Source organism: Monodelphis domestica, chromosome 3, assembly GCF_027887165.1.
Source record: "Monodelphis domestica isolate mMonDom1 chromosome 3, mMonDom1.pri, whole genome shotgun sequence".
Taxonomy (NCBI): Eukaryota; Metazoa; Chordata; class Mammalia; order Didelphimorphia; family Didelphidae; genus Monodelphis; species Monodelphis domestica.
This window is the reverse complement of record NC_077229.1, coordinates 268947205-268972193: the sequence shown is the minus strand read 5'-3', so window position 1 is coordinate 268972193 and position 24989 is coordinate 268947205. Positions and strand designations below refer to the sequence as shown.

Genomic DNA, 24989 nt, shown 5'->3' with positions numbered 1-24989 from the left:
TATTGAATTAAATTGACCTTGGAGACATTTTCTGAAATGCAGTTTATATAAAGGATAAAAGGACAAAAGATTAGTTTTACAACCAGTAGGACCTGGGTTCAATCTAGTCCAGTGATGGTGAACCTTTTAGAGACCTTAAAGAACAAGTGACCAAACCACAACCCTCATGCCATATGTGAGCCCTGCCCCCACTTTATCTCAGACAAGGCAGGGAGGAAGTGTTCCCATTCAACTTCTGGGAAGAGGGGTAGGTCATGTGAGAAATGTCCTCAGACACCCATGGAGGGAGGAAGGAAGCAGCCCCCTCCAGCAAGCCCCAGTATACATGCCACAAGTTCTTCAATATGGATCCAGACTCTTACATACTATCTTGATGACCCTGAGCAAATTCCTTAGTCTCTTGGCACCCTCATTTGTATCCCCAGGATTTAGCATGGTGTCTTATGAACTTTAAGTGCTAAATAAGCATTTTATCAATAGTCCACAGGTAGCTCAAATTTTATCAGTAGAACATGTTTTATACTGGAACTTCTCTATACTAATAAAAACTAAGATCTGGTAAGATGTTTCTTTTAAAAACCCTTACCTTTCATCTTTGAATAAATGCTATGTATTGGTTCCAAGGCAGAAAAGTGGTAAACACTAAGCAATGAGGGTTACGTGACTTGCTCAGAGTCACACAGCTAGGAAATGTCTATAGCCAGATTTGAATCCAAGACCTCTCATCTCCAGGCCTGGTTCTTTATCTACTGAGTCACCTAGCTATCCTCTAGGAAGACTTCTGATTGACTCAGCATAGATTCTTACCATGTCCCACTAACATGAAATAAGAGATAAAGAATGATTGGCTAGTTGATTCATCCTAAATGACAGAAGGTAGGATATGAGAAGAGTAAATTAAGATCAATATGAGCTTCATCAACAACTAAGAAACCAGAGAGGTTGGAGTCGAGATGACAAAGCTAAAGGAGCAAATAAAAGAAAATAACAAAGTAAAAATAAAATCAAAATGGATAAGGTGGCCAGCACAAAGACAGACAACAAACAGTAGAATCAAGATGAAAGTTGGTCATCAGGAAACCAAGAAGTTACAAGTTACAAGCAGAAAGTTCAGCAATCATGATAAATGAGGTGGGTATTCATTTAAGAGTACATGCCCCTTGGAGTCTTTCTTTTAAGAATAAATTTAGGTGTGTTGGCTACGTTTCTCTTTGAATCTTAATTGGAATCCTGGGACCAGAAATTCCTTACTATAAAAAAAAAACAAGAGAAATAAAATTCAAATATATATGTATGACATACAAATTTATAAAGTTTCAAAAATAAGTATCATTTTCTAATAGATATTAACAGGGGGAGAAAGGCTTTGGTCAAAGAAATATTTGACTGGAGTTAGTAACAAAATCCTAAATAGATTTATAACTAACAAATCTATTTGTTCTTCATTGTGTTTGCCTCGGGTACTTTGATGGAGAAACACATCTAGATACCCAGAGAAATCCAATTGTAGACTCTATCCTTACCTAGTTTAAGTAAAGAAGTACTTTAACTAACTTTGTGCTACTTTCAGTACAGATACACATTATCAGAGGGAACTTAAACATTGATGAGATGTTCTGTCTTTTATTTGGTTGTTAATGACACCTTAATTTCTGCAGAGAATTCTAACAGTGGACATTTTTAATCCACTCTGAGTATTAGTTATGACACAAAGACACTTGTGTAATCATTTCAATCATTTCCAACTCTTTGGGACTCCATTTGGGGTTTTCTTGACAAAGATATTGGAATAGTTTGCCTTTTCCTTCTCCAGTTCATTTTACAGGTGAGAAACTGAGACAGAGATAAGTGACCTGTTCAGGGTCATATAGCTAATTAGTATCTGAGGCCAGATTTGAACTCAGAAAGAGTTTTGTTTTGTTTTGTTTTTTAATTTCAGGTCTGATGTTCTATCCATTATATGAACTAGCTATCCACATTTAGACACACTTGCATGAAAATCCCTAGCCTGGCAGTGTCAATAGTATTCAAACTTCAGAGCCACTTAAGCCCTCAGGTATATTCATTCCACTACCACATACCCCTCAAAAGCATGTCCTTTTCAGATCCCTCCAGTGTGTTATCTTCAAAATCCTTAAGGGCAGACACTATCTTTTTGCTGTATTTGTATCTCCAGCATTTAGCCTAGGACCTTGTCATATAGTAAGGGTTTAATAACGTTTGTTGCTTTACTTGTTGCTGTGGTTTGATTTGTTCTTCGATAATTTAATTTTGGTTAATTACAAAATTAAGAGCTATTCAGTTAATAGGTGTCCCCAGCCTAGTATTTCTGTCATCCACACAGGCAAACTGCTTAGACAGTACTTATACCTATGACAAGAAAATACATTTTTCTAAATTTTGCCAGAATCAGAACTGCCAAGACTGATTCTATGATAATATGCACTCCGTGTCACCTTCTATTATAGATGATAAGTCTGGCCTGAGGAAAAGAAGAAGGTGGTGGCAATACTTCGTTTGAGTTACCTGAATTTCAGCAGGACAGTTTAGAAGAGAGCTCTAAGAAGCAAATTGTTAAGTCTGGCACTTCAGAATTATATTTCCCATGTGACCTTGTTTACACTGAAGCCAAATATAATTGGGTATACTCACACAATTGGGAGATTACCCAGTAATTAAGATAGCATAGAGAGAATCCAGACGGGAGCAGGAATTCATAAGATAATTAATTGGCACAGCATGTGCCTTGCCTGGACTTACTCTGTTGACATTTTTAACTGGCCTGTGGTTTTTCAATAATTATTGTTAGCCCTTCAAAATTCAGGATAATTTAATCAAAAGAAAATTTTAAAGGCATTTTATGTCTTTTGAGTTGGGTTTGACTTCACTGAACAATCATGTCTAAATCTAGGTGGGGTCATTGAGAACAATAATAAATAAGGAACTGGAGTCCTAGTCTCTGGCTGCTGAAGCTTTAATTCCAAAGCCTTTGTCCTTTCACCTCCCAAAAAAGGAATGAACTTGCAGCCCATATAGACTCCTTTTCTATCTCAGAAATCATCATGTGATTCTCCAAAGAACATGCATGTTCCCAAATTCAGAGATGAAGAGAAACCTTTCCATGTGCTATCCTATAATCTACCCAAACCCGAATCTATGAAAGTAGCAACACTTGTTAAATTGAATTGAAATGAAATGAAACAAATTGGGTTTTAATCTATAAAGCGGTTGACTAAGACAGTTTTTATGCTTTTCCTAAAAGCTCCATGTGAGTCCATTGTTAAGGAATGGCAGGACCCTGAGAAGTAGAACACAATCCAATGAAGTCAAGGCCTCTTCATCAAAAGTCAAGAGTCATCAGACTCCTTAAAGACGTGACCCTGCAGAACCCTTGGAGGGCTCCCCTCTGGTGACCTCCGGATCAAACTATAAGATGATGCTACTTTCAGGTCTTACTGCTAAAGGACCTAGTAATAACAACAACTTTTACCTATTTGGGTCTGGGTTTCCAAGAGATTGTTGGTGCACCCTAAGAAGAATGCCTTCAGGGTATAGTTGCCTGCTTACAGCCTATTTTTCTTGGCTCCAGTAGATGAACAGGACTCATTTTAGTTGTGTGATCTCCTTTCAAGAGTTTGGCCTACAAGGGTTCAGCCCCTAAGAACCGTCAGAGATATACAGCTTCCTAAAGCCAAACTCTTGAAGCTAGTCGTGTCCCTTGCTCTTCGCTAGAACCTATCTTACTGGCTCACTGTCTTCTGTTCTCCATTCCCAGTATGAAATCTGGCTCACCTGATCTGTCTGACACTTTTTGACCTTATATACTCAACCGGGATCTTGCTTACGAGCATTGTACCCTAAGTATCTAACCACACACATTTTCAAGGGAAAAAATGAAGTTGGAGAAATTGGCTAGGATGGTGAAGAAACTAGAAATCTTGGCATACATGACTGAGTTGGAAGAATTAGGGATGTTGAGCCAAGAGAAGAAACTAGCAGGGATATGAGTAATAACAAGGGCTCCCTCTTAAATAGGGGATTAGACTTGATCTCCTTAGTCCAAAAGACAGAAGAACTAAGAACTATGAGTTATGAGGTGATAGATTTAAGACCAATGCTAGACAAAGTTCTCTAACAATAAAGCTGTCCAAAAATACAATGGGCTACCTTGGGAAATAATGGGTTCCCCCTCATACTTGGTCTAGTAGCAAAGTGTTAGTGATTTCTTGACAATGATTTCAGTTAAAAAATTATTTCTGGGAGCAGCTGGGTGGCTCAGTGGATGGAGAGCCAGGCCTAGAGATGGGAGGTCTTAGGTTCAAATCTGGCCTCAGCCACTTCCTAGTTGTGTGACCCTGGGCAAGTCACTTGACCCCCATTGCCTAGCCCTTACCATTCTTCTGCCTTGGAGCCAATACACAGGATTGACTCCAAGACGGAAGGTAAGGGTTTATAAAAAATATATATATTTCTGAGACACTGGCTATGCTGCCAGCCAGTTTGCTAAGTGCTAGAGGTACAAAGAAAGGTAAAAATAGTCTTCTCCTGAAAAATGCTACAGATGTTCACGGATGGGTTGGACTAGTTAGACTCCGAGTTCTCTTCCAGTTCTAATGATGCTATGTAAAGTATACTCATTTTAGGACAGTCTTGCCAATAGCATTTTCCCTTGGCCTGAATCCTAAATATATTTTACAGCAAGACTGTCTAATACCAAAAAAAAGTATGTGTTCTAAGGACACTTAAAAATAAATATCAATTTTGTTTTCTTGCAAGTTTCTGGTGATCTTGGTTATCTTGAAGAAAATTAAAATGATTTCATGAAAAAATTGGATTTCTGAAATCTGTACTTCTCCTAGCAACTGTATTCATTTTCTCCTTCCCCTTATATTGAGTAAAATCCTCAATCAAAAAGAAAGTTTAACAATCAAAGGTACTTTAAAACTAGCACACTACTTCTGATTTTACTTGTCTTTCACTGTCAGTGATATAAACAGAAAACTACCAAATTGGCTTCCCTTCAAAATATTGAGGTTTCCTCCATTCAGAGGACATTTTAAAAAGGTGCAATTTGGTTAATTTCCTTTTTGGTAGTCAATCAAAAATCATCTATTAAGCCCTAGTTATGGGCCAGACACTCTGCTAAGTTCTAACTATGCAAAGAAAGGTTTCCAAAGTTTTATCTTCAAGGAGCTCATGTAGAATAGTTAAGAATGCTTAGCAGCACAATGACAAAAAAATAAGTCTCTTTTTCTCCATTTTCCCCTACCTTCCTCCTTCCCTTCCTACATCCCTCCTTCCTTCTTTCTCTAGTCTTCCCTCCTTCATTCTTTTTTCCTTTCCTCCTTCATTCCTCCTTTCTCTCCTTCCTTTCTTTGCATTCACACTTGACAAAATCATAGATCCTTCGGACAGTTCTAATTTTTAGAAAGTTTCTTCTAACATCAAACCTAAATTTTCCTTTTTGTTCATCTACCCTTTGTTCCAGCTTCTGCCTTCTAGAACCAAATAGAACAAGTGCAGTCCCTCCTCCACCTTACAGATCTTCAAATACTTGAAGACAGGTATCATGCCCTCCCTGATTCTTCTGTTACCCAAGTTAAGCATGCTTAGTTACTTCAAGTGATTCTCATATAGGGACTCAAGGCCCTTTACCATCCTGGTTATTTTCCTCCAGGCATTATTCAGCTCATCAATATCATCCTTAAATCATGGTACCCAGAACTGAAAACAAAACTGAAGATTAGATCTGATGAATGAAAAACACAATAGGACTAATATTTTTCTATTCCTAGAAGCTATGCTACTTACTGTGTAGCCCAAGTTCTCATTCACTTTTTTGGCTGCACATAACTTACTCATATTGAGCACACAATTCACTAAGACCCTGAGATCTTTCTGAGAACAACTCCTGTCTGACCATGGCTCTTCTATGCCTGTGAAGTTTATTTTTGTACCCAAGTACAAAAATATTCCTCCATCTCTATGAATCTTCTTAGATTCAACCCAATGTGCTAGCCTGTCAAGATCCTTTAAGATCTAGGGATGATGAGCGAACTGAGCTAGGTTTGAGCTCATCCTCTTGTCAATAGTTGTCTCCAAGTCCACAAAAACCTTTAGTGGATGCAGGGTACATTTCTTCTGGTGCAGGTGGCACTAAATGAAAGGAGTGAGAGAGACAGAGACCAAGACAAAAAGACAGAGACAGAACGACAAGAGAGATTCATATAATATATAGTATCATTGTATATCTATCCCCAAAAAGGTCTCCCCTTGATCTGTTTGCTCATACTCAGCTTGGGGAACAGATAACTTTAATGTTAACTCAATCAGATAATACAAAAGGAATTAACTGGCAGGGAAGAATGGGAAAAGGAAAGTAGGGAAACGGGGTCCCTATCTCTATCTAAACCCTTTTCCTCCCTCCTCAGGTTCGGGGGGAACTCAGGCCTTGGCAGCCTGAGCCACCCTGAGAGAGTCAAGTTGACTCACCCCTGGGCAACAGGAGCTGAGGTAAAGTCTGCTCAGGATTCTCCTCAGAAAGTCCCTTCAATTGGGAAGTGTTTGGGGGAAAGATTTCCAGTCACCAGCAGGAAAAGTGGGTAACCCTCAGGAGGAAGTCTTTATCCACCTTCTCTCTTCGATGTCTCAAGACCGAGAGACCCTCACTGCTCTCCCAGTCAGAGTCAGGATTCCCCTCCTGGGGCCCCTCCCCCGTCGAGGTGATCAATTTCATATACTCTTCAGTCTGGCACTTTTTCTCTAGTGCCAGCCTCTATCACACTTGTCATGTCAAAATATTGCTACAAATCACATTGTAAAGTGAAGAATCTCTTTGAAAAATGAGTAATTCCCAATTCACACATTATATAGGCCAATTATTCACATATCGGGTTGGCTTCAAATTAGGTATGCTTGTATATATATATATAAAATAAGAATTAGTAATGGTCATAATTGGAAAAGAAAATGGAAAACCACTCTAGTATCTTTGCCAAGAAAACCTCTTGGACAGTACTGGCTTGTGATGATCCAGGAGATCATGAAGAGTTGAACATGACTAAACAACTCAACAATAACAGTCATAATACTACCTTTTACATAACACCTTATGGTTTGCAAGCATTTTCCCCAAAGCAACCCCATAAAGAATGTAATATTAATAGTCTTAATTCTCTTTACAGATACAGGAACTATGAAGTGTGTCATCATGGGGAAATGTGAAGTTGAGTGTTAGAGACTTCAATTCTTTGGAGCAGAAGGAACTGGGATAGGAGGCAGCATCTCACTGCAGTAAGAGGCTGCTATAGAGAACAACTTGGATGGACTCCAAATAAGCCCTGGGCAGCTGCAAGACATTTTTTACCTTAATGGGAGATATAAAACAAAGGAGACAAAAGGAAATGAAAGGGAATTCTGGAGGTGAAGCCAAAGCAAAGTCCATTTTGTCTTACATCCCCTGTCTCCAAAACCAAGGAAGAAAATGTCTTTTAGACAGAGTCAAGAAAACTCAGTTTCAATTCTGATCCTTAGTGCTTCCCTCCCAAGCTCAGAATAACCCTAACTAGACACTGAATTCCCCAGGAAAGCTCCAGTTTTCCCTAGCTAATTCAATAGATCAGCTTCTGGTAAGATTCTAACATAACCAAAAAGGAAAATGGAAACATATATGCAACATATATGTTTTTCTAATATTCATTTCTAATAAGCAAATAGATAATGCTTTTAAAAATCCATCCGCTCTTCTTTAAGGAGGATCTGCAGGGAGAGTTCATTATCTCTGATTTGACTACATTATAAAAACAAGCTTAGGGAAATGCTGTTAGGAAGCTATACAAAACAGCCTTTTGACAAACAGATAGTATACTCTATAGAAAAGCTGATCGAACTCAAATTGTTTCTACCTTAATTCTACTGTAGTTTTGATTCTAAGCCAAATGCCATTTCAAAACCAGCAAAGACATCGATGTCCATAACCCTTCCTTCTCTATGCTATGATCTGAGAGTCTGTTTCCCACTAATAAGTACACACTGCCCCCCTCAGATCAAATCATCCTGGGATCTCTTTTTCTTTGAAAGGAAAAAGCTGTGATTTTTAAAAGCATGGGAATTGAGGTCTCAGTTTCCTTGTCTGTAAAATGAATAGGGTATGACCAGATGGCCTCTCAGGGTCTTTACAATTCTAGCTATATGATTCCATGAAGAGAAGAAATCCCTACAGGAAAAAGAATCAAAGGGAATAACTGAGGATAATAGATGAAAGAGTCAGAAAAAGTCAGAGAAGCTTTGGCAGGACATGGCAGGTCAATAACCACAAGGCATCCCAAAAGAAAGATGGAAATCTCTGAAAAGAATTATCATCTATTTCCCAATTTGTCTGAAGATAATAAGTATAATCCTGAAAGGTAGAAATGCCTCTGATATGTAGGAGTTCAATATGAGTTTTATAGACTCTGATAGATATAAATGACAGATAACTGAGAACTGAAGAAATGAAGAAATTATATATCATGTAATAATCCTGATCACAAGCAAGATATTCAACTGTATAATATTTAACATTTCCTATTTCTTTTTTCACTTCTGATGCCACTGGGGAAAAAAAGCTGCTCAATCAAATGACTGTGAGAAAATAAAGTGTTGGATAAAGTGCCTATGCAGTGCTGAGGCCTGGATTTGGGATCAGAAGCCATGGGTTTGAATCCTGGCTGTGCTGCTTAATGATCTGTGTGCTTTTAGGCAAGTCATTTATATTCTATAGGCCTCCATTCGGTTATTTGTAAACTGAAAGGGTTAAATTTAATATTGAATGTCCCTTCTAGATCTTCGTCCTTGAATAGAAGAGAAGCCTGTTGAGCAAAAGAGTTGAATTTTCAAGCTATCTCAGTGAGTTTTCTATTTGTACTTTTTCCCCTTTTCCTATTTCTTTGTCAGGCCGTAGACTCAGGTGGCAGATGACAGAGCGTTCTTGCAGCTGGAATTGCATTTGTCACTTTGGCATCATTGTTGTCCTGTCTCTTAGGATTGGTGTAGTCTTGTCTCTAAGTGAAATGATCTGTCTTGCATTCCTGCCTGAGTGAGATTGATGAGGGTGAGCATTTGAATTGCTCGTCTTCCTCTAATTCAGTCATCACCCTGACACTTTAAGGTCTCAGAACTTTCTTGTTACTTGGAATTTTTTTCTTGCTTCTTTGACTAGTCTGTCTTTCCATAGTCTTTCCTCTTTTAAAATGGGTAGACTGAAGTCAGGAATAGAGTCCCAAATAGTGAATTTCCAATAAGAGCTGAAAGAAACCAGTAATTTCATCAATATTTCCATTTGGAATCAGCTGTTTCACTAGTCCAGAATCCAGTCTTGATATTCAAATGCTGACTAGAGATCTCATTTATTATCCCAGTCCTATGGGAATGCAGAATCTGTTACAAAGGCTTGACTCTAGTTGGGACTTAATAATTTTTATTAATAATTATTTTATTTATAAAGTTTTAACAGTCATGTTGCCTGTAAGACCCAGATGCTCCCAGAGCCAGAAATGGTTCTTCTTCATAAATTCCCATGAAAAGTGACAAAGCATGTAAAAAAAAATAGAGAAACATTTCTTCTTTCTCTGCTCCTTTCTTCCAAATCTAGAAACTAGTGAAGCCTATTGGCATAGAAGACAGAATGTTATATTTGAAGTCAGGAAAAGTCTATTTTCAAAGACTGTCTCTAATAATTACTAGTTGTATGACTACAAGCAAATCATTTAACCTCTCCAAGCCTCAATTTCCACATATATAAATGGGAGGGGTAATTTCTATAGTGATACCCTCATAAACTTGTTGTGAGGCTTATTACATAATATTTTTAACTGCTTTGCAAACTTTAAAGTAGTTCTATTTATGTCATTTATTATCCATGTTAAATTATCTCTTAAAATGTGCTGCTTATATTTTTACATAAGAACAAATTGTTCTGAAAAGTTCCAGTTCTGTATACGCTGGGTACTTAGCAATTATTAAAACTGATTCTAACTGCATCTCCTAAAGATCTAACTCCTCTTGGTCTCCTTTGTTTTCCTGAAATGTGACTAGAGTAATTTATTGGGAAAGAATTTTTCAGGTGGGAACAAGATACTGAGAAGGAAAAATATCAAAAATAGATACCCCTCTCCTGCAACTCAGGATGTTTGAAATACTTATTGTACAGTTAATTGTAAGCAGACTTCAAAAGGTTACAAACCAAAAAATAATAATAATAATAATAGCAGAGAAATGAGTAAAACAATGTGATCAAGGTAATGCATGAACAAAGAAAATTGAACAAGGATGATCAGAGATCTGAAGAGAGAAAGGATCTTAGAGACCATCACATCCAAATCCTTAATTTTACAAATGGGAACACTGAGGGTCAGAAAGGTTATTATTTGACAAAGCTCAAGTGGATAGCAAATAAAAGAGGCAAGATTTTGACCCAGGTCTTTTAACTCAAAAGTTCATAAACTTTCCAATTTCCTCTCATTTTTCTGGTGATAATAGAAAATGAAGAAGATCCCTAACACATTATAGAGGTCCCATGAAGGAAACCCACAGGAAAACATAAAGAAGAATCACAAAGAATGGCCAGGCATGGATTTCTTTAACCTACATCTATAGTGGAATATCCACATCAATAAGTTCATAGATCCATTTAATTTTTGAATTTTGTGCTGCAAAATTCCAATGCTTAGCCAATTTGGGATCTTAAATTCTAGCAAAAGAAATCAAAAAGAAATGAAAGGTCCAAGGAGAAACTTAGGGTAATAGCATGAACACCAAGCATAATCAAAGGACATTTAACATGCTTGGTGATTAAATGTTTTATTTCCTAGCTTTCTAAAATGATTCCCTAACCATGTACAAAATAATATTCTTAAATCTGATACCTTAAACTATCTCATTTAAACAGAAAAAATGAAATAAAACCCTTTTTTAGCATCTTGTGAAATATCTAAACTATTATAAATTCAACTTTGCAATCACTCTGCTGGCCTGAGGCAGATCACAAAACTATACAGTGAAATAGGTTAGTTACTCATGGGTCAGAGCAGACAAAAGGTCGAATGTTAGTCAGTTTTAGACTGTTTGAGGCACACATCTAACTAGAGAGGTGTTCTGTATCTTAATAAATGTAGCTAGTGTCAAAGATAAAGTCAGAAAGTCATGGTTCAATTTAAACAATGGAAGAAGATCAGGTACAGAGATAAATGGTTCTCTCCCATCCAAGACCTTCAGGCAAAGAGAGCCTAATACCATGGATACCTAAGAAAAAAAATGTTTAAGAAGATGTATAGGTTTAGGCCCCATTAGGCTTTTTATGAAGTCCTAGACCAGGGAAGACAAACCTATAGCACAAGTACCAAGTGTAGCACACAGGGCACTCTTTGTGGGCACGTGTACCACCCTTCTATCTCCTCACTCCCAAAGAGTTCATTGTTAGAAAGGTAGAGGGACTCAGATGGAGCTGCTCCACTCTCCCTTTCCACTATGCCTGATAACATTGTTTCATATCCCCCACCCCTCTGCCCAGCAGACCAACGGGAGCACACAGGGCTAAAGGGGGTAGCTCACAGGTGGCAGAGCTGGAGGGGAGCAGAATGCTCAGGCCTCTCCCCTCCCCCTCTCTATACTCCCTGAGGACATTCCTTATTTCACCCACCCCTCTGCCCAGCAGCCCAATGGTAGCACTTCTTCCCTCCCCTGTACAGGGTAAGAGGGGTAGGGCAGGTTATACCTGGCACCCCGGGGGGGGTAGGGCACAGCACACAGTCTCTGGAGATGAGGCATGACACTCAGTCTCTAAAAGGTTAACCATCACTTTCCTAGACTTGATTGTTCTATTATTACCTCATTGACATTAAAGGAATATTCTTCATAAAGGACTTGGTCTTTTGTAAGAGTTTTGTTTATAAACCCCTAGCTTTCAAGCCCTGAAGCACTAATAAAGATTATGTCTTTAGTCAGGCTTAGGGTTTTACAGGACCTGTGTCCACAGTAGTTCTGAGGCCTCATTCTCCTCATCAGGAATTTTTCTTATAAAGGTCTCATCTTTCTAACACTAGAAGCACAAACCAGAGACAGAATCCAACTCTTTCTCAATTTATTCAAAGAGTGAAAGCTCTTAGGATAGAGATGATCTTTCTGTTGCTAGAGACTGTCTGGCATCTAAAAAAGTCATCCACATAATAGCTAAAGGACTCAGCTAAAAATATGAAATACATATGGATTCTTTGGGTCATAGTGTAAGCTTAGAATTGGTTTGACTAAATATATGAATTAAAATAATTGAATTGTGGTCACCAATTTTAAAATATAAGCTCTTAAGTCAAAATGACTGTTAGCAACTTTTATTTACAACAAGGTAGAGATATTAAAGTAGAAAATGTAGGAAGGAGGTAGAGAATTGTCTGCCTTACCTCCCTAAGTGCTTCTCTTATGAAGTCTAGCTTAGCACCCAGAAAGGACTCCCTCAAGTCCCAATCTCCACATGGAAGTCCCAATGGCACCTTCAGCCAAAAATTCACTAATGCAAGCTTCCTCCTTCACTCCAGTCATCCAGCAAGCCTCTCAAGCTCAGAAAGCTCCAGTCAGGGATGAGTCCAGGAAAAAGTAACTGCCTCCAAGAATCTCCGTTCAGTTGGGCTCACCAATGCAGAAATGAATGAATCAGTCCTTGGATTTGGCTTTTTATACCTTTTATACCCCTTTTTCCAAGTCAATTCCTCTCTCTCTCTCTCTCTCTTTCTCTCTCTCTCTCTCTCTCTCTCTCTCTCTCTCTCTCTCTCTCTCTCTCTCTCTCTCTCTCTCTCTCTCTCTCTTTTCTCTCTTTCTTTCTCTCTCTCTCTCTCTTCACAAGAACCAACTGTAGCCTTTCAATTTGCCTAGCACTGCCCAAGGGGGGAAGAGGGAGGGGGAAGAGTGGCCTTTGGAGGTGTGAGTGTTCTCTAATAAGTGACTTGTGAACTCTCTTACTTAATGGCTAGCTAAGTGCTATGTAGGGGCACTTCAAGTTTTTGATTTGATTAACTTAAAATAGACAAAGGGACAGTTAATTCACAATAGATAGTGATGGAATCATCACTTTTAAAAACCCTTCAAGACAAGATGTTACAACTTCCCTCAGAGAGGTTGAGTTTTCTAGATTTCCCTGTTTATGGATGTCATTGTTCCTGTCTTATCAGACAGCTGAATATCAGTCTTATTAATTAGATCCACAAAAACTCCATCCTAATAATCCACCCAAGAAAAATCAAGTGGATAAAAAAATAACTACTGCCTAGACAACCTATTGAGTTGGTCTATATATATATATATATATATATATATATATATATATATATATATATATATATATATACATCATTACAGATATAGATATAGACCTTGGTTAGACTCAGAATTGAATAAATTAAAAAGCAAGTTAAATTGAGTTTGAAAATTTGTACATTGTTTCTATAGTCCCAAGAAATAATACAAAACAAAGTCTTTTCAATGCCATGAATCATAGGATGCCACAATGTCTACAGAATGAAAATTTTAAATAAATCAAATAGAAATGGAAAGAAGGATAATGGGTATGTATAGGCTATTACATATGAAGCAAGAGTAAGAAATGACAGATAAATAGTTTAAGTGCTATGTAATGATAAAAGACCTAAAAGGAGGTCTCTAGCATGCTGGATGAATATATTATTGAGAATTTATGGAAGAACATAGACAAGAGTCTCACATGATGAGAAGGTATGAGTGGGTTGTGATCTGCATCTCTGGAAGTACCTAAATTAGTAAATCATAGATTTGCTAAAACAATGAAGTGTCATCATCATCATCATCAATATTACCAAACCAAGGAAAGCTGAAGATCTGTGTCTAGACCTTGTGTCACAAATGTATTTCTGGTAAACCCAAATGGCTTATAATTGCATCAACATGTTGATCAGTTAAAAAAATAAACAATTCCAAAGTTAAGAAAATAGTATTAAAAATCCTTCTCTGCCTAACTAAAGAAGTATGGAATAATGCTTGCAGATGCATTATTAATTCACTAAGATATAATTTGAGGTTTCATACAGCTATAATAAGAGCTGAGATGCTTGCAATTTGTATTACAAATACTTCCAACACTGACTATTTCCTAAGTACCAAAGTCATGCTGAGGCACCATATGGGGTGCTCTACGACTTCATTTCCTGTGAAGATAGTCTTAAAATATTAACTCCTTGGAACTTTGAAAAATAGGTGTGTCAGGAAAAAAAATCGTTGCTATAAATATCACCTGGAATAATGTGGCTCATATTTTGTTCGATTGGTCTTCATGTTCATGAGTTCTTAATTAAATGCTTCTCTCCCCAGGGAGAATATTAAAAACTTAGAGATGATTAATGCTGAGTATAGATAAAGTAAATCATATTCCTTATTGAATAGTAGTACATTCCAAACTTATATTTCCTTCAAAGCCAGACATAAGTCTTTATATGAATAATTCCCCATTCCCCTTCTCCCTCCCCCCCCCAATAAAAAGATTTATTCTTCTTTAGGAAATGAAAGATAAGGATTTAGAGGTTTTTCTCCAAAATCAAGATGGGAACTCTGAAACTGGGGCCACCTTTAACACAATCAAAGGGATTTGGGTATATGAAAAAACAGAATTTAGTATCTGGTAAATGAAATTTGCATTCAAGGATACAGGAAATGGGTGAAATTATTTAGGGTTTGGCAAATATTTGAATGCTATTGAGCTATTCAGAGACTTTCAAACCATGTGCCTTAAAGAAGGTTAATACACATTTTTTTTTAACATCAGCAAACAAATATGGGAATAACAGTTCCTTTGAACTTCTGGATTTCATCAAACACACTGTGGAGGGGATCAGAGGAAGGAAATCAAGGCAAGCATGTTCAAAAGAATTCCAAATTAGACAAAAAGAACTCATTTCTTTTTGTATGTTTGTTTTAAAAAAAGAAACAGAAACAAAATGGTTGAGTGGATAAAGAATTAGTTTCCAAGTCAGGAAGAAAATTTACAAATATATTGGCTATTTGATTTTGTGCTTTTCATAGTCTAGGCAATTCTCTAATTCTCTCAGACTTTAAGATGCCATCTACATTGCTAAAGAAAATTTCTCTCAGAGAGTTCTCTATACTGATGAAATCACTGTTTTAATTTTCAAAATTAAAATAAAAAAGATACTTACTTGGCTTCATTGCCTCTGTTAGTCATTGATATGCTCCAAATTTATTGTTTTCTAATTAGTTTCTTCATGAAATAGAACTGAAAAGGGGGAAGCCTAGGTAATGACACTCTCCTTATGTTTTCCTAGAAAAGCATTCTGCTAGTGGTATTAAAGGATGGAGAAATCTCATTTAATAGCAGCTTTTCTATGTTTCTTATTGTTTACCAAATAGACCATTCTTCTGGTTCTAAAAGAGCAAATATTCTGGGTGCATCCAGAGAGTTGTTCAAAAATTCATGTGCACACACACATGCACACACAGATTTAAAGTTCTGGTGGGCATGCCGTTCTTTAAGATGCTGGGATTTCTCAGGGTTATTCATTTCCCCAACAACAGCACCACAGGTTCCAACACAGTAAGATCTGGCAACTTAACCCATCTTATGTACCCTAGAGTACATCCTACCTGATTATCATTCTGTCTTTCCCCAGAGAAAATGTAAGCTCCCCGGGGTGAGAACTTTTTTTCCCCTTTGTCTTCTCAATACCTAACATAGTGTTTGGTATGTATTTTGCTTTTGATTAATTAGTTTTAAATGATTGATAACTTAATGGGAAAAATGTGACCATGTCCCTGTGTCAATACCATAAACTAGTGCTGCAGTGTCTGTGGACAGGAACCATTCTCTTCTATAAAATGCTAGCAAATACAAACACACACATACTCTCTAGTCTTTGATTCCAAAACATAGACATGCACACACAGACACGCATGCACATTCACATACACACACATGCACACACTGCGAATGAAACACATTAGAACCATTAAGTAGGGAATGGATGAACAAGTTGTGATACATGTTCTTAACAGAATATTATTGTGCCATAAGAAATTATAAATAAGATGATCACAAAAAGCCTGGAAAGACTTACATGAAATGATGCAAAGTGAACTGACCAGGACCAGGGGAACATCGTACACAGGAACAACAATAATGTATGATGTTCAACTGAATGACTTAATTATTATTAACAAGGCAAAGATCCAGGACAACTCCAACAGACTCATGACAAAAAAAAAAGGATATCTACCACCACAGAAGTAACAGACAGCATCTGAATGCAAATTGAAACATACCATTCTTTATTTCCTCCATGAATTTCTCTCTAGTGTAAGCAATATGTCTTCTTTCACAATATGAAGAACATGGAACTATATATTCTATGATAATGATGTACAACTTATATCATATTACTTGCCTTCTTGGGGAAGGGGGGAATGTTGGAGGAAGAAAGAGAACATAGATTGTGAAATATTAGATAACAAATATTTTTAAATTGTATGGGCACATAATCTGGAACAAATTTATTTTAATCAAAGAAAGAAACATATTAGGAAGGGGAAATGAAACCATGTATTATAGAAATGAAATGTAAGAAAGGAAATAAAAATAGAGAGAAGACATGCTCAGATCACTTTAATTCATCGATAACCTAATAATTTCCTATTATCATAATATCAAATACTGCATTACAAACTGAGAATTCAAAATTTTAAATTAAATTTGGTATAATGGAAGAGGTTCTGAAGTTCAAAGACTTAGGTTCAAATCACTTCTAGGACTAAAGATATGACCTTGAGTAAATCATTAACTTCCTTGGATCTGTTTTTGTTTTGTTTTGTTTTTGTAAAATGAGACATTGAACTAAATGGCCTCTAATATCCATTCTAGCTCTAATGTCTGATACTATGACATATACAGTTCTTGCCCTCAAGAAGTTTATATTGCTCTGATGGTTATACAACAGATAGATAGATAGATAGATAGATAGATAGATAGATAGATAGATAGATAGATAGATAGATAGATAGATAGAAAAAGAAATACAACATATATACATATAAATGACAAGTCATTGGGAAAGGTGGGCATTAGTGTGGATAAGACTTACAACTAGACAAATCAAGAATAGCTTCATTAATAAATCACTCTAAGAGTTCTTTACTAACAATAATAGAGGCCAAAGGCTGTCTTCTCTAACCACCATGCTTTCTGAGTGGAATTTTCTTTAGGTTGTTTTTGTTTTGTTTTGTTTTTTGCTCTATCTGCAAGGTTACTCCATTAACAATTCATTATTTTTTGTTCATCAAGATGATTGTGCTTACCATGCTCATAAACTAATTTTTGCCAGATGATTCAGTATCCCCTATTCCACCCTCTGCCTATGACTCTTCCTGTAGAATGTCTTTCCAGTTCCTCTCTTCTGATATTTGAGCCCTGTCACTAAAAATATGATGTTGCTGTTGAAGTGAGGAAAGTCCCAAGGGAAGATGGTCTGATGCTTTATATCAACCATAGTAAAGTTCCCTTCCATTAGATCAGATCATTGAGAGCTGACTATACAATCAATGTTTGGAGGACTTATGTGCAATACCAAATTAGAACTCTGATAAGGTCAAGCCAGGAGACATTACTCACATGTTTCCACCAGCTGCCTTGTAATTTTTTAATATAAGATTAGGAAAAGACCTCAGATAACACCTAGTCCATTTTTGGTCATCCATATTAAAGGACAAAATATCTCTACAGTATCTACAATCAGTTTTATCCAGCCTCCATTTAAAGACCCAAAGTCCTTACATTCAACTTAATTGAGAGTTCACTACTTTTCAATACAGCCCATTCCACTATGGAAATGATCTAATCATTACCTTATATTGAATTCTTCCACAAATTGGTCCCAGTCCTAACCTTTGGAACTAAGTAAAGCAAATATAAAACTGAGTCCTGTACTAGAGATGAAAACTTTGTGAATTATAATGGGGGTAAATTTAGAGATCTTGCACCAGGAAGTAAGCAAAAGAAAGAGACTGAATCTTGAACCCCTCCCCTATACTACTTCCTGTTTCTTCCTTACCAACTATCTGGATGAAGATTTTCTCACAGATGATAAGTTGTGAATTTTCCCACTAATAACCAATCCTACAAACTAGTACTTTAACTAAAGGATCTTTTATTCTTTGGGGAGAGGGGTAGGATGAGGTTGGGGAAAGAGGGAAATTAGAGTCTCCCTAATTCTAAGTTATCTTTTTGATTGAAGGCTTTGAAATAAAGTCAATTCAAGAAACAAAAAAATATCTCCCCCTAAGGGTAGATAATAACAGCACTGCTAACAAGGCTCTTCATGGCAAGACCAAATATCTCTTCATCTCACACTATAGGTAGAAGGCAATGGCCAGAGAGGAGATGAAGGAAGTCTGTCCTTCATCTTCAGGCAGAAACAGCCAAGTGAATTCCCAGGCAGCTGGAAATCCTAACTGCCTTTCCTTCAAGCTCCCATTGGAATAGTCTCTCCCCTCCTCCAATGATTTGTATTCCAAAAGTTCTGAGCTCTGCTTTTGCAGATCCAAAGTTTTGCCTTTGCCCATGCTTCTTCACTCACACAGTCCTCAAAATAGCCCTTCAAATACTTGTAGCCAGTCATTATTCCAAACTAAATATTCCCTGTTCCTTCAACAATCTTTGCATGACAAGGTGCTAAGTCCTCATTATCATCGATATCATCCTCTGGACATACTCTAGCTTAAGTCTTGGAACATAATGAGAGAAGGAAGAGGAGGAGGAAAAGGAAGAGGACAAGAAGGAGGACTAGGAGGGGGACGAAGAGAAGGAGAAAGAAGAAGAACAAGAACAAGAACAAGAAAGAAGAACAAGGAGAACAAGAAGAACAAGAAGAAGTCATCAAGATGTGGACAGTGAAGCATATCTCTTTCACAAGACAACCCATCAAATACTTGTAGTCAGCTATCATTTCTCCTCTAATTCTCTTCTCAAAACTAAATAAACCTTTTTTCTTTAACAAATCCTTGTATGGCGTGTTGCCAAGTCCCTCTCACCATCATGAATATTGTCCTCTGTACATGATCTTTAGAGTCTTAGGACATAATGTCTAGTGGGGAACACAATCTTCTAGATGTGGACTAACCATGGCAGAGAATAGGAGTACTGTCATCACAAACACACACACACACACACACACATACACACACACACAAACATTTTGTTTTCCCTCCTAAGGAATGTACTTTGAGAAGTATGAAAAGTGAACATACTATGAACCCTGCACTTTGCCCCCTTTATTTTATGCAATATCTCATTTGTTCCTCCTATAATGCTATAGTACAAGTTCCTTTATCTCCATTCTGAAGGTGAGGAAAATATGAGGCTTAGAAAGATGATCTGCCTTTCCAATGGTCAGATAGTTGGTAAGTAATGAACTAAGATTGTATTGTGATGATTAAAACAGTGGAAGACTTAAACTGTGGCAGATAAAAGAGTGTTTGGCTTAAATTGTGACCACAGAAATATGTTTACAAGACAGTGTCTTGTTTTAAATCAAAATATAAGGTGGTCACCAGGGAAAAATTCCCAAATATGAAATATACCCAAGTCAGCTGGGTTTTTATAGAGATTTTAATTAATACAAATGAGGAATTAATGAAAGAGATAGAGAGAGAAAAAGGAAACAATGAGAAAAAGGGCTAGACCAGCCTATGCCAACATGAGCCAACCTAGGCTGAAAACCCTAAGAGAGAGATCAGTCAGTCTTTTATCCACTCACCACAAGATTTGTCCAAGCAAGATTCTAGTGTTCAGAGAGAAACCAGTTCAGCCAGCTCCATCTCCAGAGATTCTTCTGACAGTCCCCGAGAGAGTCCCGAGAGAGAGTGTCCCATCTCTCAGCTTTTCATCTCCTTTTAAAGGGAATTTTCTCCTATGTCACCTCCCCTAAGTTCTCACATCTACCAATCACAGTAGATGCTTTCCAAAGGACAGACCATTCTTAATTCACACCTAAGTAGGCTTAAACTTTTGATTAAGTTTATACCTGAAAAAACCTCTGAGTAAGTTCTCACCTCTTTGCTCCTTGTAAATTCACAAGTTGCCTGACCTTTATAGATACTTATCACTCTTTTGCATTAGATCTAAAAATAGGCACAGCTTAAGAACTTTTTCCTTACTATGTATGGGTTTATGTATTTTTCATTGTTCAGCAAGGAGTTTCTTCCCCTAAAGCATGCTTAAGTAGGGGTGTAGTAGAGGTCTCACATTCCTGATCTAAGTTCTTTCATTGTTTAAAATGGGGAATGGTCTTAACCAAATCTTATGAAGTAGGATCTGAGAATTTTTAAGGTTCACAATCCCCCCTGATGATCATTGGGAGACTAGTCTCCCCATTGATCATTTAACATAATCATCTTGTAGTCCTAAATGCACTTCTAACTTTAGATATACACAATATTCAATTTTCTAATAGTAAATTAGAGTAGTGAGGGAGGAAATAGAAAGAAAGAAAGCAAAATCAATGTTTGCTAGGCGCACTGACAGAAAACCAAATTAGGGGCAGTCCCTTTTGGCATAAATGTGTACCTTTACAATAAATGTTCAATCAAAGTTCAGTTCAATCAACCATATCCAAAGTTCATTCTTGATCTTCTTGATGTAGTGTGGATTTTCCAGCATCTTTCTGCAACAATTCATTCTCTCAATTTAGAAATTAGCAAACTTCTTCCTTGAAGATCTTTTCTCTAACAAAATCAATATCTTAGATTTTTATAAAAATACAATCTCAAACAAAAGATCAAAAATCTTGGATTTTAAATTAAAATACAGTATATCAGCCAGTCTCCTGACTCTGTGTAATACTATTTCAATGATCCTAAACTCTAAGCTCTCTTTACTAGAGGATGACAGACGAGTCATGGCAGGACTTCTGAAATTATTATATGTTCAATGAAAGGGAAGAATCAAAATGATTCCAAGATTATAAGACAGTGTGGCTTAAAAAATTAAGGTGTCATCCCCAAAAGCAAAGAATTAATTGGAGATCTGAAAGGGGAAATGGGGTATTCATTTGGGTTTATGTTGAGTTTGAGTTCACAGAAATATATTTGGAGGGGAGATATTCTGAAAGAAGTTAGAAATATAGAACTGAAAACTAACTCACATATAACTACTTTGTATATATTTATTCTGACTTCATTTTTTATATGCACTTGTCTTCCCCATTAAAATATAAATTCATGGTTAGTAGGGATTATCTCATTCTTTGTACTTCTAATCCTCATGCCTAATACAGAGCTTAATACATAAATTGGAGCTTATTAAATATTTGCTGATTGATTTACTGATTTCCACTATTGTTGTTAACAAATAATGATCAATAAACAGTTTCCAAAAAATGAAAAAGGATAGGCATAAGGGAATGAGGTAAAAAACCAAAACTCTTCTTAGAAAAAAATTTTTGGAGTGGGGATATATTTTTATACTCTCCAGAAAATGAATTAGAGAACAAGTAAAAGGCTGTAGGACTTATACTGCTCTATACCACTATATAGTATCTCCATAGTTCCATAAAAGCTAAAGGTTTGGGGATTTTAAAAAGTGACATTTTGTTCAATTCAGCAACCATTTGTTAAGCATCTCCTATTTGCAGAGCAGTTTAAGTGGTACAATGGATAGAGTGACAGACTTGGAGTTCAAATTTAGCCACAGACGCTTAATAGTTGTATGTCCCTGGGAAAGCAACCTCAATTTCCTTATCTGAAAAGGCTGGAAAATGAAATGGTAAACCACGTCAATACCTGTGCCAAGAAAACTCCAATCTCGGGAACGAGTCAGACACAACTGAATAATGACTGAAATTTAGAAAGCACTATGTTTCTTTCAGATCTAACTAATGATAGATTACATTTTTAGAATATTTTAAATCCTACAAAACACTATCCTTGCAACATCACCATGAGATAAGGAATGTGAATTTCATTATGTCAGTTTTATAGGTGAGGAAACTGAGACTCAGAGAGATTAAGTGTCTTGTCACTGGTCACAAAAGTAATGTGTTCACTCCAGCAATAAAATCTAATTATTTTAACCTTCTATTCTTTCTCCCTATCAGGTTACAAAGATATAACATGACTAAGTTAAAAAACTATAGAATAGTTACATTTTATAAATTGTCTCTATGTTCCAAGAGATCAAAGAACGTTAGTCATCATGTGTTTTGTCTTCTTTTCAAATCCATTCTATGAATGAGTATTCTTAATAGCCATTGTCCAGATTGGGAAATTTAAGCTTACCCACAGAAAGTCAGGGTTGAACTGAAGTGGACATGTTTTCTAATGCATTTACCTCTCTTCAGGTGAAGGCAGACAAAAAAAAAGTGTCATCATTGCCTTTGTATATGGTACAGACTACTTCAGGATTATTGTCATAAGATGCCACTCACAATAGCTTAGAGGAATGTTAGTCAAAGAAGAGATGAGGAAAAAACAGTTTTGTCAGAGATTGGGGGAGGCGATGAAGGTCAGGCTACAAGTTAATGATCATAGCAGGACTCAGCTCCAAAGTTTCCAGTCTAGTGACTAGCAGGTTAGTCACATTGCCTCTTCCATTTCTTATCCAAGAAATATAATATGTCAATCTCTAGAATGGAAAAGAAGTCATGTTCATCAAGTTCCATTGAGTAATGTGCTCTCACTATGCTCAGTGAGTGAAGGAACATTTATCCACCATCATATTCTGAATCAGCTACCAAAAGAGAAAGATTAATCTAAACTCTGGAGAAACAACTTCCAAGAGGTTAATCAAAGAGATACACTAAAAAGTAAAGGAAAAGATTATCTATCATTTCAGCCTTATTACATTTTTTCCAGGATTTCTACTATTCTTTCTTTTAAAAAATTTTATCCTATTTTCCTTTACAGATAACATGTCAATAAAAATTTTAATAAGCATTTTTAACATTTTTCAATCCATATTCTTTCTTTCCTGCCCTTTACTACACCCTCTACAAAGATGACAGGTAATATGATGTTGCTTATACATGTGCAATACATATTTCCATGTTCATCATGTTTTGAAAGAAGATACATGTTGCCTATATAAAAAAAAAACATAAATGAAATAACGTGAAGAATAACATGCTTCAATCCGCATTCAGACTCCATCAGTTCATTCTGTGGCAATGTGTAGCTTTTTTTGTCACAAGTCTCTTAGAGTTGTCTTGGTCGCGGATAATAGTTAGGTCATCCACAGCTGATCATTATACATTACTGCTGTTACTGTGTACAACTTCTCCTGGTCAAGCATACTTTGCAATATTTCATTTAAGTCTTTCCAGCTTTTTCATAATAGTCTTATTTGTTATTTCTTATAATATAATATCATTCCATTACAAACACGTACTACAATTTATTCAGCTAGTCGACAATTGATGAATATCCCTTCAGTTTTCAGTTCTTTGATACCATAAAAAGAGTTGCTATAAATGTTTTTTGTACAAATAGTTGCCTTCTCCTACCTTTGATCTCTATGGAATACAGACCTCATAATGGTATTGCTGGTAAAGGGCATGCACATTTTGATGGTCCTTTGGGCATGGTTCCAAATTGCTCTCCATAATGGTTGTATCAGTTCACAACTCCACCAACATCTATTGCACTTTCTAAAGAAAGTTTCTTTCATCAATCTAGGTCTATCAAATTCCACATAAACCAAAGCATTCTCTCTTCCCTTAAAATAAAGATCTAATATAATAAAACTTCTTGCTGATTTTTTCACTGGAAAAAATAAAGAACTCTAAAAACTTAAGAGAGTGAAAAAAATATGAATAAGTAGAAGCAGGAAAAAGACAATAATAAATTCACAGACAATCTCAGTTATCAACATGTTAATATTTTGGTGGGCATATGCTATGGAGAACATGCCACAGGGCAAGGAGGGCTCCGATTCATCATGGCCATTGAGTGAGAAGAAGACAAGTGATGAATTTTAGAAACCATTATAAAGAAAAGAAGAGATTGCAATTATAAACACTTATTATCCAACAAAAATTCAAAAAATTTCATAAGGTTATATGATCACCATGTTGCACTGCATGACTGGTCTGATAGTCAAAAAGACCCCAGTTTAAAAGCATCAACTTTTCTAACACAATAGTTTTATAACCATGGGCAACTAACAAAACATTTCTGAGCCTCAGTTTCCTCATCTGCAAAATGAGGATAGCAATTCCTGGAGTACTTCACTTTCATAATTGCTGCAGAACTCAAAAAAAATTATGTTAAGTGCTTTGCAAACTTTAAAATACCATAAAAATGTCAGCTAAATTTCCTCATTTTCCCTTTGTTCAGCATCCCCTCTGACTTTTACTTCATTTCAACTCTCCAAGAAGAATAGCATTTCAAGAAAGAAAAGTAAACACATTCCATGAAAGTTTCTTAGTGACTATCTCTAATGTTGAACAGATTGTTAGATCCATGATGGTTAATGAGAATGTCCCAGCAAATGCAAGACTGTCCACACTAATCAACCCTAACTGCTGATTTAGAATTCGACATCTTCTCTTGCATGTGAATCTTGTGGGGCACTTCTACTGCAAAAGGTTATGTTAATTTTGACTTAATTGAATTTCACACCAACTTAATTCAATTCATTAAACATGTATTAAGTGGCTTACTGTGTGCCAGGTTCTGTGCTATGTACTGGGTATATAAATAGGGAAAAGGCAGACTGCTTTTGCCTTTCATGGAGTTCAAACCAAGCAGAGATGCAGATGGAAAGGGATGTTTTAGTTGGAAAGTCCAGATCTGCACCCTCTGTGGAGAAAAGCTTTAGAAGTAGCTTACTGCTCTCCCTTCCAGCCCTCAAATCAAAGGCAATAGGAGACTGAGGGAGTTGATTGAAAGATGTTGAATATCCAAAGCTGAGTTAAATAGCATGATGATGAGAT

General features: G+C 36.5%; 1 long non-coding RNA gene across 1 annotated transcript in view; it reads right to left on the bottom strand.

Annotated features, from left to right (window-relative positions):
- Positions 1 to 11975, bottom strand: part of LOC103104261 (uncharacterized) — a 157086-nt gene extending 145111 nt beyond the window's left edge. The window contains exon 1 of the long non-coding RNA XR_008917681.1: positions 11753 to 11975. This is a non-coding gene — a long non-coding RNA (uncharacterized LOC103104261). The remainder of the gene's footprint in view (positions 1 to 11752) is intronic.
- Between the last annotated feature and the right edge of the window lie 13014 nt (positions 11976 to 24989).